This window comes from Echiichthys vipera, assembly GCF_963691815.1.
Source record: "Echiichthys vipera genome assembly, chromosome: 1".
Lineage (NCBI taxonomy): Eukaryota > Metazoa > Chordata > Actinopteri > Perciformes > Trachinidae > Echiichthys > Echiichthys vipera.
Window position 1 is genome coordinate 7,202,637 of NC_139826.1, and position 15,292 is coordinate 7,217,928.

The 15,292-nt window shown below is 41.3% G+C and overlaps 1 protein-coding gene across 1 annotated transcript in view; it reads left to right on the forward strand.

The window, feature by feature from the left end:
• The window catches only part of znf536 (zinc finger protein 536), a 205,046-nt gene that overhangs the window by 60,847 nt on the left and 128,907 nt on the right, over positions 1 to 15,292 (forward strand). Inside the window, exon 4 of the mRNA XM_083919571.1 lies at positions 8,350 to 8,449. The gene's annotated coding sequence lies outside the window, so the exon portion shown is untranslated. The remainder of the gene's footprint in view (positions 1 to 8,349; positions 8,450 to 15,292) is intronic.

Below are 15,292 nucleotides of genomic sequence, written 5' to 3' on the forward strand. Positions count from 1 at the left end.
TGGATTGGATGTCATATTTCATTTCTTAAGTTATTCTGGGAGGTCTGTTTTGATATAGGAGTTTGTATAGCCTTTATGGTCTGAATTTCGTGAGTGTGTTATGTTGCATTGTAACACTGGTGAAGTGAAACCAACCCTTCCTGCAACTCATCAATTGTTAGGCCCCTAGTCTTTGTATATAGCAGTGCCCACGGCATCACTCACACTAACCTGCTATCGGAATCCATTTTTTGACGTGCATTTTGGTGGCTCAGCGGGCTGCAGCAGTGCAGTTCTACTGCTCACAATCTTTGTTATGAGTCATTCTCTTCCTCTTTCTTGCAGGTTTTTCCTATCAATCTCCTCTGTGTCCTAAATGCACACTATACTAAACTTAGCTTCCCCAAGGCAATCTGTGATCCATCTGATCTGCTGGACAGCAGACATGGTAATGTACTGGCACTGTGAGATATAATATTAGAAGCATGGATGCTCTATTATTAGATGATAAGAATAGAATATATGCTGTGCTGTGTTTTATGAAGGTCAAAGAATTGAATCAGAAATATTTCAACGCTGACCTAGAGTGGTTTACATATTCTTATATTATTACAAGGGTTGCATTCTCGTTTTAAAACCCCTAATGTAGCCTAAGTCAGGTTTCATATGCATTCATGGTTTGTGTTTATGCAGGGACACTAAGCGAAATGTGCATAAGACCACACAGTTAGGAAAAGATAAACATGCACTTAATTGTCTGGTTTCAATGGAAATTTGTCTTCCGTTCAGTGTCCAACTCCAACAGTTGCAATCACACATAAAGAGGAGACCGAGAGTGCAGGAATGTGTGGAACTGTAGCTGCTAATGTGGTGACAGCTCACACCATTCGTGACTTCCTGTCTACCATTTTATCAAATCCATTTCTGTATAAGGGAAAGATGAATATTATGAAACCACTAAGGACCATGATTATACGTGATTGCTCCAGAAGTAGACAATCACAAAATACAACAGCATGCTCAACACATGTGACTTTTGATCGGGTGCCCATATCGCACGGTCTGATCTTGAAGTTGCATCGATAGCCTGTGAGAAACGCCTGTGTATCTTGAGCGCCGTGTTAACTCTGGGTCATTTTGACAAGTGTAAACACTCAATCTCTCCATCAAATTCCACTAAAACCCTGTAAGAACACAAACACACACTCCAAAAAGAAGCCCCCAAGCAGCAGCATTAAACAAGTGCTCTCATTTGGACATAAATAGTTTGATCTTAGTACTCATGAATCACACTGAGATTGTACATTTGGCCCGGGCAAGGACTTCAGGTTCGCACACCCTTTCTGTAAACAGGTTCTACTTCGGCCTCTCACAACTTCAGTTGAGTCGGTAGATGTGTAAGAATCTGTTTGTGTGTGTAAATGTGTGTGCGCGCAAGGTTACCAGGCTTGATCCATTTTAAAAAGAGCCTTGCTGTAATCAAAAACAATAACCGCTCAAAGCGTAAACTTCCAAAGCCCCCCCCCCTTACACACCGCTACACCCTCTCCTTGAAGTATGAAATAATATTCTGTGTGTGGGCCCTGGCTGAACGCTGAGAACGCAAACATTTCACAATAAAGTTGTTTAAATAAAGGCCTTGGCATAGATGACTGGGAGATAGAAGACATGCTGCGTTAATTACAAGCACCCGTTAAAATAAACCGCCGGTATAAAGTATGACTCCCTCTCCCATTCTTGGGGATTTGAACCCATGAAATGTCAGCGAGGTGTGCACCTCAGATGAGATGCTGTTTGGAGACCAAACACAACAGCAGCCCTTTTGGTTGGAGATTGGAAAAGAGAGATAGACAAAGAAAGAGAAAGAGGGGAAGGGTGGCAGGATCCATGAAAAAAACACAACAGAGCTCTACAATCAACAAAGAAAGCAGTGTTTACTCTGCATTTAAAGACTTATGAATTCTTCTCGCCCCCGCCTTGCCGTTGCATGGCATTAAATGAAAAGGAAAATAGCCCAGTTAAGCACCCGGTTTATTATTCTTCAAACTCTTGTCTGAAAAGTAATATGCTTTAAAGGCACAGTAAATGTACTGCTGCTCTCTGCTCTGTATCTGTTTCAGCCTTTCCCTTACCAGGCGGTATGTGTGTGTGTGTATGTGTGTGTGTGTGTGTGTGTAAGTGAGTAAAGTTACATCGCAAAGAGAGAGGCAGAGAGATGGATTATTTTTCCTGAAGCGTGGACTTAAGTTTCTGCTCTCTGCTGCTGGGTGGCCCACTCCTCTTTAGCCGTGTTAACATAAGAATAGAGGGGTGGCCAGGGGGTGAGGGTGGGGAAGGAGGGGTGGGGTAGCTGGGTAGCTGGTTTAAATTATTCTGCGCCTCCGCTGCCGCATAGCAGGAGCTGTTGTTATCCACTTAGAACATCAGACGATTTGTTCCTTCTCCCTCTCTCTTCTCTCCCTCTCTCAACCCTGTGGGCGTCTTTATTCGGGACCCTTTGTACTACTGCTATGTTATAACTCCTGTCCCGGCCAGGATGTACATCAGTCCCTGACACTTGTTTGCTTTTTCTGTCCTGTGTTTTTGTGTTTTTTTCAAAGTCTGATGAATAAAAAAAAAACTTTTAAAATGACTTGTGTTGCTTTTGGTTCAGTTGATCGTTGGGGTGATGTGTTTACAAGTGTAATCAAGCGCCCATTGTGGTGAAAGATTCACCTCCAAAAATCCAAGTATCAAATGTTAATAACTCTCATCATCCAAGCTCGGTGACGGGTGCTGTGACGCTTGCAGGACCAGATGAGGAATGCAGTTATGAGGAAATGTTTGTATACATTCAGCCTGCGTCTTGGAAAGCAGCGCTGGTAGTTGAGCACAGCTTAAAGACATCTGGATGCGATGAAATGCCATTTGTCTAAACAATCAAGAGTCTTACCAAAGCCACCCAACGTGCGCTGTGCTTTTAGTACATACTTGTGCAATGTGCTTCAACAGAAAGTGTTATTGACAAATATTTTATTGCGACAGCCTCGTGGGATCTCAAAAAGAGATTTTTTTTTTGCATCATTCCAGCTTTTTGCTGTAAACATAAAGCATTTGTGATGGCTGTGTACTTGAGGATGGATGAGATGTGGGGAAGTTCATATTGAAGGAGAGAAGGTGGAAATAAAGAGAGACATTAAACCATGGTGACATTATAAATAAGAGTGAGATCGTAATCTAAATATTTAAAGTAATGCTCACTCTTACTGTTAAAAAAAAGAAAAAATGGTGAATAATAACCACACATATTTTGAATCCGACCACCAGCCTTCACTGCAACAAAGCATACAAGAGGGTTTAAATGAACTTGACTTGCAAAATATATAATATCAACATGCTGGGGTGGATTTCTATGCAGGCTTAGACACACAACCACAAGATAAACACATAAATAGAGAATGAGGCATCGTCTGTCAAAAAAATGCCACACCTATAGATTTATATTCTCCATAATTCCTTTTAAACAAATGTTCTAGGCAGTCATGTCAGCTTTGACTATGCCATTGGTGTGTGTGTGTGTGTGTGTGTGTGTGTGTGTGTGTGTGTGTGTTTGTGTGTTGGTGGTGGTAGTGAAGGGGCAGGCAGACATGACTAGGATAATAAGCGTCATGGAATCTAATCAGATTTCTAAGAGGAATTGATTGTTGTGAGGCAGCCGGTGCAGGAGTGGGGTTGACAATAAGCTGAAATATAAGTGTTAATTTTTATGCTAATCCTCTGGCATCTCTGTGTGATGCAATTTGGTCCAGCAGCCCCTCGACTTTGCGCCGCAGATATGAAATTGTCCCGCGCACAGAGAAAATGTCAGCTTGCCAGACCCTGAAAGCTTGTAATTTATTAGGTATGTTTCTATTAGTATGTGTCACAGTTGTTAGGGAGCCACATGCGCAGGCAGGCAGCCACACCACCTCGTCCTCTCCCTCTCGCTCCCGTCCTCTCTCGTACTCTATATCTCACTCCTTTTATTCCTCCAAACCAACTTGCCTCATCCTCCTTTCTCCATCTTTTTTTTCTCTCTCCCTGCATTGCCATCCACTGTTTTAACACACGCACACACACACACACACACACACACACACAATGGCACACACCATGCTTGTTCTTAAGATGGTCTCAGCTCAGTGGCTGCTACACTGGGGCCTTAATGTATTATCATATATCGGGTGGTCCTTGCCCCCTGGACAAAAGGCTATTTAATACAATTTAATGACATTCCCAAGAATGAGGGTTGGGGTGTGTGGGGGGGTTAGAGAGTGAGGGATAGAGTAAGGGAATAAAAGATAGAGGGAGGGAGAGAAGGGGGAAAGAGAAGAATGAAAAAGAAAGGCAGAGGCCCAGATGAAAATGGCATCTGTGTTTTTCATGGCTCGCCCATGCAAACATTGCAGTGTAAAATGCGTGACTTTCCCTCCTCTTTCTCTCTGTTCTCTTCTGTTTGTCTACCTGCAGAATAAAATTGTTGGGAGGGGGGCTATGAGGGCATTGGAAGACTTAAGGTGTTAAAGTGTTACAAGAGTGTGTGCCTGTGTGTTTGGGGGGGGGGGGGGGTGCAATAAATCAATGGGATTTAAGAGCAACCAATAAGGCTGTCCTGTTTGTATGTCTCGCACTTCCAATGATATTAGTGACAGACCACTTCATTATCTTCCTTCATGGAACAAAGTATAAAAAATTGAATATTTTTGTCATTAATAGGTGGACAGAATTTTAATATAAAATGTTTCAATTCAAGAGGTTTTTTTTGTCCAGACAGACCGTTTGTTCAGTTTCCTCGAGGAACCTTGTGCAGAACAGATGCAGTTAGAATAAGTAACAAAACAGAGCTGTTGGATGGGGAGTGTTTGATTCAGTCACTGAGTAAAAGTAACCTGAGTCAAAGCTGGTTGTTGGAGTCAAAGCTTACTGGACCAGGCCAGACAACAATGTTGTTAGTGAATAGGCAGAACCCCTCAGTGCCTATAGCCCACACCCAGGTAAAAATAAGTTCAATCTTGACAAAGTCAACATTGAGAACGTGTTTGCGTTTTCAATGTTTAAAGAAACCACAATCTTTGCCACACCTTAACCAAAATGTTTTTTTAAGCCCTAACCATATTCAGGGGACCAACACAAGTCTCTGATTCCAAAGTCCGCTCTGGTACAAGAATGTAGCACTTCGTGGAGGTGAAACAATGTTGGCAGTAAACCTAATCTATGCAGGTGTTGTCCTCCAGACAACATTTAAACCGAATTATTAGGAGACAGGGTTGCTTCTTTTACCACCATTAACCACAGCTGTCACCAAATCAACCAGCACTCAAATCTGAAAAATTATGACTTAAATGAAAATACATATTAAGCACAATTTTATAATGGCATGATTTTCTTTATTGTATTAACATAGCATTAGCATAATTTGAATGCCACTAGTTGGTGTTGGGCTAGTTTCACTATCTTAGGGGCCGTCCATACGATCTTGTGTATTTTTGAAACCATGTGTTTCTCTGCACAGTTGGGACTTTCATCCACACGTAACCACAGTTGTGGGCTCCTGAAACCAGATTTTGTTTGTAACTGGACTACAGGGAGAACTTTTTCTAAAAGTCTGGTTTCAGCGCTGTCGTGTGGACAGGAAAACCGCCATTTCTTGTCGACGTTGTTTGACAGCAAACTGTGCGACGGCAAACAGCAAGTTGTATCCATGGAGACGTGTGGAGCACTCTAGACGTGACCAGCTGACAGAGTTGTTGTTATGGAAGACCGAGCCAAAATACTGGTGCTATTTAGCAACTCATCAGCACATTTTGAGTGTCTCACTGTCAGTCCACACAAAGGAATCTGTCCGGCATCGGTTCACCATTGTTGTTTTTCCCGTATGAATTTTTCCAGCTTTGTGATTGGCTAAAATGTCCTTCCTGTTAGGAGTGCTATCCCCACCTACTACTTTGGCATGTGCATGACGTTGTTTGAGGAAGATTTTGCAGTTTCATGTGGACTGATTTTTTTTTTTTTTTATCTCACCAGTGGAGTGGACAGGATTTTTTTTTTTTAACCGGGGGCCATAAAAGCTTGGTTTCAAAAATACCTGTGTTCATGTGGACTAAGCCTAAGCTCTTCTATATATTGTTGGGTAGTTAGTTAGTCTGTAACAACATCTATGTTTTGTCAGCTTGTCATAAGATTTCATGTACTATATTGGAAAAGATCATGGTTTGGGTTAAAATAAGCATGCTTGTTACGTAAATTAAGTACGCAAGTTGAGTAGATGTAAAAAAAAGTAACCTCAGTAACCTCCTCCCTATGTGGACATGGTCGCTTTTTCTACTACGGCACAAAATGAGTCAGACATGAAGGAGTGAAATAACATGTGACTAAATGGTGTGAAATGGCACATGAAAAGCAAAAGTATAAAGTAGCTTTAAATACACTCAACCAAAGAACCTCTAAATTGTACTCAAATGCAGTACTTGAGTAATTATACTTCTACCAACACCCGTTAATAAGTAAAATACAATGCGTTTCACAGAGATATCATCAGTGTGTAATAACAGAAAAAGACCAAGGACAAACAATGTGTTTTCACAATGTTTCAGCAAACACTCTTTTCCCTAGAATTCTATTCTATTCTATTGTACTCTATTGTGTAGTCATCTCTCTCTTTATGTTTAAACACTGCTAAAATCGCTGCTCCCTGCTCATACATTGAGTGGTACCAGAAAGCCAGTCAAAACTGTACACAGTGGGCCCAGAAAACACACTGGTTTGGATGCAATTCACATATAGGTCAATTAAATGCAACAACATCTGCTCTCTCCCTACCATTTGCATATAGCATTCATATGTTAATGATGTCCCTTGTTTTTTTTCCTGCATGTGTGTAAGTGCATGTGTGTTTGTGTGCGCTATTTGTTTCTCTCCGTTTGCATTTTTTTCCTGTACTTCCTCCCCTCCTCCCAGTCTCTTTGTATCGCCAAACAAAAAGAGATGCAGAAAATTTGGATTCATACTTCCCTTTTCAAAAAAAAAAGAACAGATACTCCCGTCCTATTTTCATTTCCTTTTCCTTGCCTGACGATTAAAGGGGAGGTTAGACGAGTGCCACAGTTGTTCCATTGCTGTGCCCCTGATTTCGACAAGAAGCCCCTTTAACAGCAGAGAAGGCAAGGCCCTCTCTCTTCCCCAAGCAGCTTAATGCCTTATAAATCAATGATGACACAGATGGACTAGCGATAATCTATTTAGAATGCCTCACAGCAAATATTGTTGTGCAGATGATTAGACTGCCAGTTATTTTAACTCAGACCCCTAAACCCAATCTTTCGCTTTTCAAAATGCTCCTCAGATTTATCGTGGTAATTTGGGATTTGATATTTTTTGCTGTGTTAAATAAATTTGGCAAGAAAGAAATGTTCAAAATGCTGGAAAGTAAAAGCAAAATCAGGTTGTCGGAGGGCGGCGTGTGTGTCTACATGTTTATTTGTCTCTCTGTATGTCTATGTAAGTCAGAGGGTGTGTGTGCGTGTCTTGGGTGGCATGGGCAGCTTGAGGAACAAAAGGCATGAAGAGGTGCTGGTGTCTGTGCCAAGGCCATAATGATAAGGCATGTTTCTTTAAAGAAGGGGGGGGGGGCACACAAACCTTTAGCAGAATTGTATCTCCAGGGCATTTGTGTGTGTGTGTGTGTGTGTGTGTGTGTGTGTGTGTGTGTGTGTGTGTGTGTGTGTGTGTGTGTGTGTGTGTGTGTGAGTGTGTGTGTGTGTGTGTGTGTTACACAGTCTAGTGACACGAGGGGGGTTAATGGCAATCCTAGGTCTCTGCCCCTTTTCATGGTCGATGGGTCTCAATTTAGCGTGCTAGGGTGAGGAAGAGAAGGAGGAGGAAGAGAAAAGAAGAGAAGAGGAGGTGGAGTGCAAAAATGAAGTAGAGGTTGTCAGACGTGGCAGCTGCTCGGAGGCCCTGATAAATATAAGCCCTTATTGATCGGTTGAAAATGAAAGATCCCCGAGTGGCGTGCAGTATTTAGCTTCTTGTCTGCCTCATGTCAGCGGTGGCCTTGCCCTGGAGGGATAGATTTTCAGCTGTGCCTCCGGGCACCGCAGCACACTGGCTTTGATTTCATCTTTAACCTTTTTCGGCTGCGTTCCCTTGACCTCTGCAGTGCCGCCCGCTGAATTTGTTAGATTTTCATCTTGACATGGACCCCTCCCCCGCCTCATCTTCTTCTTTTTCTTCTTCCTTGCCACCCATCACTGTCTTGTTTTGCAGCCTGTCCATCCTTCTCTTCGCCTCTTCAGGTCTATATTTCATTATTGCCTCCTCCTTCTAATCTGTCCGCTCTGTTTCTCCCTCTAGGTGGCCATTCCAGTAAGCAGTAGTCAGTCAGGAGTGACAGTGAGAGGCCACTTGATCCTAACAGACAGGTTGCACTCCAGTATGCAGTTGGTGTGTTAAGGTAAGCTCAACTAGAAGATTTTTCACATTTCTCTGAACCTTGTATGATATTTGCTTCTCATACTGTAACGATAAAAGAACAAGACACATACACACAAATAAATGCACACATGCGCTCACACACTCCAACTGTTCGTCACTCGCTCACCATTTAGTCTTATTCCCAAAGGCACTCTGTCTTAAACCAAAACACACACACACACACACACACACACACACACTGAGAGAGTCACACAGCTACAGTACACTGCTGCTATGTGCGCAGACAGAACTTGTAACAATCTGGATTGTGATAATCTATGATAATCATCCACCACATGCCACCTAAAAACGCACATGGGTGGCATTCAACACCCACACTGGCACATTGCTTCAGTGCATCTCGTTTCCCTCTGCCGCTCTCCCCAATGTCACTACCTCCAACGTCAATGTCACCACTCTGCTCCTTATTTCTCTTTTATGTATGAGGAGGCTTGCGCTATAACGCAAGGGGGAAAAAGGAAAAAATCTTGAAGAATTTATGTTTGGCATTAGTGTAATTGAATACCACTCGTATATCAAAGTAAGAAAGTTGCGAGGTGAGGGTGATATGAATACAAGGTAGGGATCCATGAAAACACGAATATGTCCCTCCCCTTCTCCCTTGTCTACCGAACAATGTCTCCCATCTCTTTTTTTATTCTCTCCCTCTCTCCCCTCCTTTAGCTAGATGGATGATAAATTCCCAGCCAGAGAGCCAGCAACAGCTGTTGGCAGACAGGCCTGATATGAGAATAGCAGCATAGGATGAGCAGGCATTAAAAATTAATATGCTATTTAGCCTAGGTGTATTTTAGGTATTTGACATTTTCATGTCCGGGACAGACTAAATTTATTCATAGTACAGAAAAAAAAATAAAAAATAAGAAGAGAGGAATGGGTGAAGGGAGGGGGAGGAGGAGTGTGTGAGTGTGTGTGTGTGTGTGTGTGTGTGTGTGTGTTGGGGGGGGCGGTTGAATGCAAGGAACACTAACTGAAGACCATTCTGGCTTAATGGTCACCCTGTTTCACCTTGCCTCCCACCACACTGATGTAAAGGGGTGGGGTGGTGATGGTGGTGGTTTGTCTACACCTTATACGTATTATAAGCTTCACAGTAGAACACGACAAGGCTGGTAGCACTGATAACACCTTACACAAGTGGAAACTGTTCTCCAGCAAAACTCTGTCACTTTCATCTAAACATTAAGGTCTAGGTCAAAGATAAGTATGTGCGTGTAAGCAGTACAATAGCGAAGCTAACATTTAAATGTCAGTACTCATCCCTGTATCCTAAAAAAATAGGTCCCCATTGACCCAAACTGCATTCTCGATTAGGTTTAGAGTGAAACATATTTTCTAACGGACTACGATTGTCTCAGCATGTTCTCATATGGAGGAAACAAATGGATTTTTAACATTGTGAACTGAAACTACTTGGTTAGGTTTATGCAGCAAAACTGCTTGGTAAGGGTTATGCAACAGAAGTGCTCAGTTAGGTTTAGACACCAAAACTACATGGTTAGGTTTAGACAACAAAACTACATGTTTAGGTTTAGGCAACAAAACTACATGGTTAGGTTTAGGCAACAAAACTATTTGGTTAGGTTTAGGCAACAAAACTACTTGGTTAGGTTTAGACAACAAAACTACTTGGTTAGGTTTAGGCAACAAAACTACTTGGTTAGGTTTAGGCAACAAAACTATTTGGTTAGGTTTAGGCAACAAAACTATTTGGTTAAGTTTAGGCAACAAAACTACTTGGTTAGGTTTAGGCAACAAAACTACTTGGTTAGGTTTAGACAACAAAACTACTTGGTTAGGTTAAGACAACAACACTACTTGGTTAGGTTTAGGCAACAAAACTACTCGGTTAGGTTTAGGCAATACAACTACTTGGTTAGGTTTAGGCAACGAAACTACTTGGTTAGGTTTAGCCAACAAGACTACTCGGTTAGGTTTAGGCAATACAACTACTCGGTTAGGTTTAGGCAATACAACTACTTGGTTAGGTTTAGGCAACAAAACTACTTGGTTAGGTTTAGGCAACAAAACTACTCGGTTAGGTTTAGGCAATACAACTACTTGGTTAGGTTTAGGCAACAAAACTACTCGGTTAGGTTTAGGCAATACAACTACTTGGTTAGGTTTAGGCAACGAAACTACTTGGTTAGGTTTAGCCAACAAGACTACTCGGTTAGGTTTAGGCAATACAACTACTCGGTTAGGTTTAGGCAATACAACTACTTGGTTAGGTTTAGGCAACAAAACTACTTGGTTAGGTTTAGCCAACAAAACTACTTGGTAAGGTTTAGCCAACAAGACTACTCGGTTAGGTTTAGGCAATACAACTACATGGTTAGGTATGTGCATAAAAGTACTTGGTTAAGTTAAGGCAATAAAAGTGCTTAGTCGGATTTAAGAAAACATAAGCAGCCTATGTTAGTCATGTATCTTAAGTTGAGTATGTTGTGCAGGCTGTGACATACATTAGGGACTTTATTTATGTAAGCAATAACATGAACAGTGGTGTCCTGGGTGAAAAACCCTAACCCTAACCCTGTTTGCTTGATCTACCCCAACATCATCCCTACGCAAGCTTTGTAGGCAGACTGTGATTCAGAGTACTATTTGTGATGCATCAAAAACAAACTTAAACCGGGACAAAACACATTTCCTCAAAATGTAATTGAGAATGCAGTTTTGTTGTATGGGTATGTAATTTTAGGAGACAGTGCTGTAATTCCATATCCTGTATGTTGAACCAACCCGTGCTATCGTCTTTCACTGCTCCCTGCAGTGTTTTGTTAAATCAGTACTAAAATACAAGTATAATACTACTGGTATTGGAGACATCACCAGAAAATGCAAATGGGACAGAGGCAAAGTTGGAGTAGCCTTACTTATGCCGTTAATGGTTTTCTAAACCAAGCATGTTACTGTGACACAGGAGACAGGTTGATGCATCCCTTCTTGTTATTTTGTATTTTTTTTTTTTTTTTAACCAATAGTCAATACTGGTTTCTTTTAACCATGATCACATCATTTTCCTAACTGTAACTTTTTGTGCTTAACAAAACCGTAACTATAGTTGTGGCAGATCGGAACATTTTCCATTGTAAAAGGGTTTAAGATAATTCATCAAGTCCTTGGAAGGTATTGTGTTCGAACAACACTTTCCCCAGACTATTCATCCCAAGGACACCTTTTGAAAACTTATGCTGAAAAATTAATAAAGCTTTAGAAAAAAACAAGATGTACGGAGTTGTGTTGCATTTTGATGAGGAACAAGAAAGAAATACTGTAGTAGAGTAGCAATATCCAGTATTCTCATCTATCCAGATTAGAAACTTAAACACCAGCTTTCATTCCAGACAAAATACTCAGCAATGTAAACTTTACATTCTGTTCAATTATAAACATGATTGAATGCAATTCAGCTGCAAAATGCACCCTCCACACAGAAATGTCTGTTTCTGGCAATGCACGTATATGATGCATTTTTATGTTGTTTATAAATTGGTCCTGAATCTCTGGCTCCCATTCCAACGGCCCAGAGTAAGGAAGCTCCTGCACCGCTACTGAGCCACTGTTCGGCAGTCAAACACAAGACCCCTGGAGGTCCAGGCAGCAAAAGAACAAGTCCCATGCTGAGCCATGCTAGGACAGTCATCTCTCTTTATCGCTCCCTCTTCCTCCCCCCTTAGTGATTAATGGCTAATGCTGCTCTAGTACATCTCTATATCCCTCCTCATCCCTCCCTCACTAATCGTTGTGAAATCTTAGACATGGCCTGGATTTGGCCTCCTAGAGAAAAAAAAAAGGAGGGATTGGGTAGGAGGGCAATTTCCACCTCCCACAGCATCCATATCACTTTTGACTTTATTCTTCCTTGGTATGCCATTGCTTTCCTGTCTTCATATACCTTAAAATTGGCAAATATGTTTTACAAAAAATTAGGTCAGTCGGTCGGGGGAGAGACACTGTCCATCTCTACACTTCCTGGGTGCAATTATGTTTACATTTCTAAAATTGTCTGCAATCATAGTTGATGCTGAGACTCATCAGAAAAAAACTTGTTGTTTATTCAAACTTTAAAACAACCTATGTTTAGGTTGTCTTGAAACTCGACCTTATTCTTCTAGAAATAGAAAGAAATAGAAAACAAGATTAAAGTAGTGGGACTTTGCTATGGTGTCACACAAATCCAAAGAATGTTGAATGGTTGTGCATGTAAAAAGTGGTTTGAATCACAATGTCGTCGCTTGTTTATTTAAACTTGAACACAATCTTTTCTTAAGCCTAACCAAGCCGTTTTAGTTGCCTGAACTGGATCACACCATAGCTTTAGAAATGCTTGAAAGGTGAAAAAAGTACTGGAGAGCATCTTTGAGCACCTGGAAAAGCGCTATATAAATTGTATGTATTATTAGTATTATTAATATTATAACTAAGATATGTAGCACGACTCACCTGATGTACAGGGGCAACCAACAATGACATTAGTGAAAGTCATATGTATTCTTCATTACTGTTTTATAGTGATCCGTTTTAGGAGTGAACACCATAGGAATAACTATTTAGTTTATGACCTGGATGATGACATAATAAATTCATACAAACAGTGATTGGCCACTGTGAAGGGAGGATGCTGTGAAACTGTGCCTTACCTTCTGTCAGTCTAAACTTCGCATGTACAGTCAAACTTAATGTATTTGACAAGACCATAACAAGATAAACACAATCTTAACTCAAGGTCCACTTACTAGCTTTATTGTAGTGCTTTCGATGTCAATCCCTGTCTCTGCCCATGGATGGATTTTGACATTGTGAATGTGAATGGCCTGAGATGGAACAGCTGGAGAAACACAGTGACTACTGTAACACTGTGAGCAAACTTTGATTTTCTGCTGAAGACCCTGTGAGGTGGTTGAAAGCTTCAGAAAGGCTAGTAAGTAGAACTCAAGTTAAGATTACCTTGTCAAAGTCCTATTTTCAAGGACAAGAAAGACACCAAATATTTTCCGCCACTGTTTTTTTTTTTTAACAATGACAGACATTTCTGAAGGCTGTCCATCATTTTACATATTCAAACACCGAGGCTATCTATAAGCTTATTCTGTATCCGTATGTTTTATTAAAAATGAAAATGATTAAATGAAAAACATGTTTTATTATCATTAAAATGTTCAGATGATAAGTAATATTAGATTATGACAGAATTTTTACAACCCAGTCCTGCAAAATAATGGACAAGGAGCAAGTGTAATGTCCTCAGGTCAGGGCGGATGGATGAATGGGTCAAACAAACACACAAATTTCACTCACTCATGTCTCATGGTAAATGATGACTTGTTTCTTGTATGTACATTACGTAACAAACAGTTAATTTAACCCAAACCACAATCACAGCGTCACAACAGTATAATTTCTCATTGTCTTTATTTATACCTCTGGTTTAGCAATTACTCGTCTTCCACCTCCTTCTTGCACCCTTCCACCTCTATCTGCTAATTATTGGATTTCCTTTCCTTTTTCCCCACTTCTACTCTCTCTCTCTCTCACCTCTTTCTCTCCATCTCCATTGCCTTTCACTTGGCAGCAAGTTCCCGTCACAGTACTGTATATGCACTGACTGTTATTACCTTGGGGAACATTTAGCAGCTCTGTGTTTAACACCATATAACCTCCGCTACATCAGCAACGGAAACACAGGGAGAAACCTTGGAGGTGGAAACCAGAGACGGCTTGTGTTAGGTGAGTGTTTGACTGATCACCGCGATAAAGACGACAAGAGAGAGAGAGAGGGAGAGGGAGCATTTGACAAGCCTGCCTCATTTCAACCTATTGGATGATCAGTGACTCTTAAGGAGAGGGAACATTTCTTGCGATATCTCCCACTACAAAGTAAATAGAAATCAAAGCCCTTCACGCTTCGAGACAGAAGCACTATATGAAAGAAACTATCTTAACAACCTCCTTCATTTCTGCTCTTTCTTCCTTCTGTACTTCCCATTGATTTCACGTAACCGGTGTTAAGTGAAACTATTTGAGAGGCAATGGATCCACTTGACTTTCTGTCTCGTCGGTAGGCAGTGATTGGCTCGCAGTACGGTCAAATAAAGCCTCTAGTAAATTTATCTTTGGTGGTACTTGTGTTTCTATTATTCCTAATTATGTGATCAGACTTTGTTTGATATCCAGTCAACAAATTAAAAGTTAAATTAAGACATCAGGTTACATCTTCTTTTTTTTTCTGTGAGTTGCTAAAAGTCTGCATGATGATGTAGTTTTCAAAGTGTCACAATGTGCCTTTGAGTGTGCAGCCTCTTGGTAGATTACCTTCACTCCCTATCATTCAAAACACCCCACCCTCCTCTGACTAACATATTGTACACATGAACCAGGCCCCCCTTCACAAGCCCCACCCTACCCCCACCCTACCCGGCACCCCTTCGCCCTGATAGGGATCCGCAGGCGTTGATGTCTGTCTCAAAGGAGTTTCAGAGGGATAGGGGAGCAACTTGACAGATAACAGGACTACCAAAGGAGTCAAAACCGAGTCATGTCCATGTCCATCAGTGTGCCTGTCCACAAGGGGGAAAAGTCACGTAGACCAAACATCGACAGCAGCTCAGGGAGAGACACTATCAGGTGATTGTAAAAAGAAAAAAGAAAGATTTTTAAAGAGCATTCAGGGGGATTGGGGGCTGAGACATGCGCACACACACACTTGTACACACAACACACACACACACACACACACACACACACACACACACACACACGACACACACACATCCGTTCAGGGGTTTCTCTCTCCGTC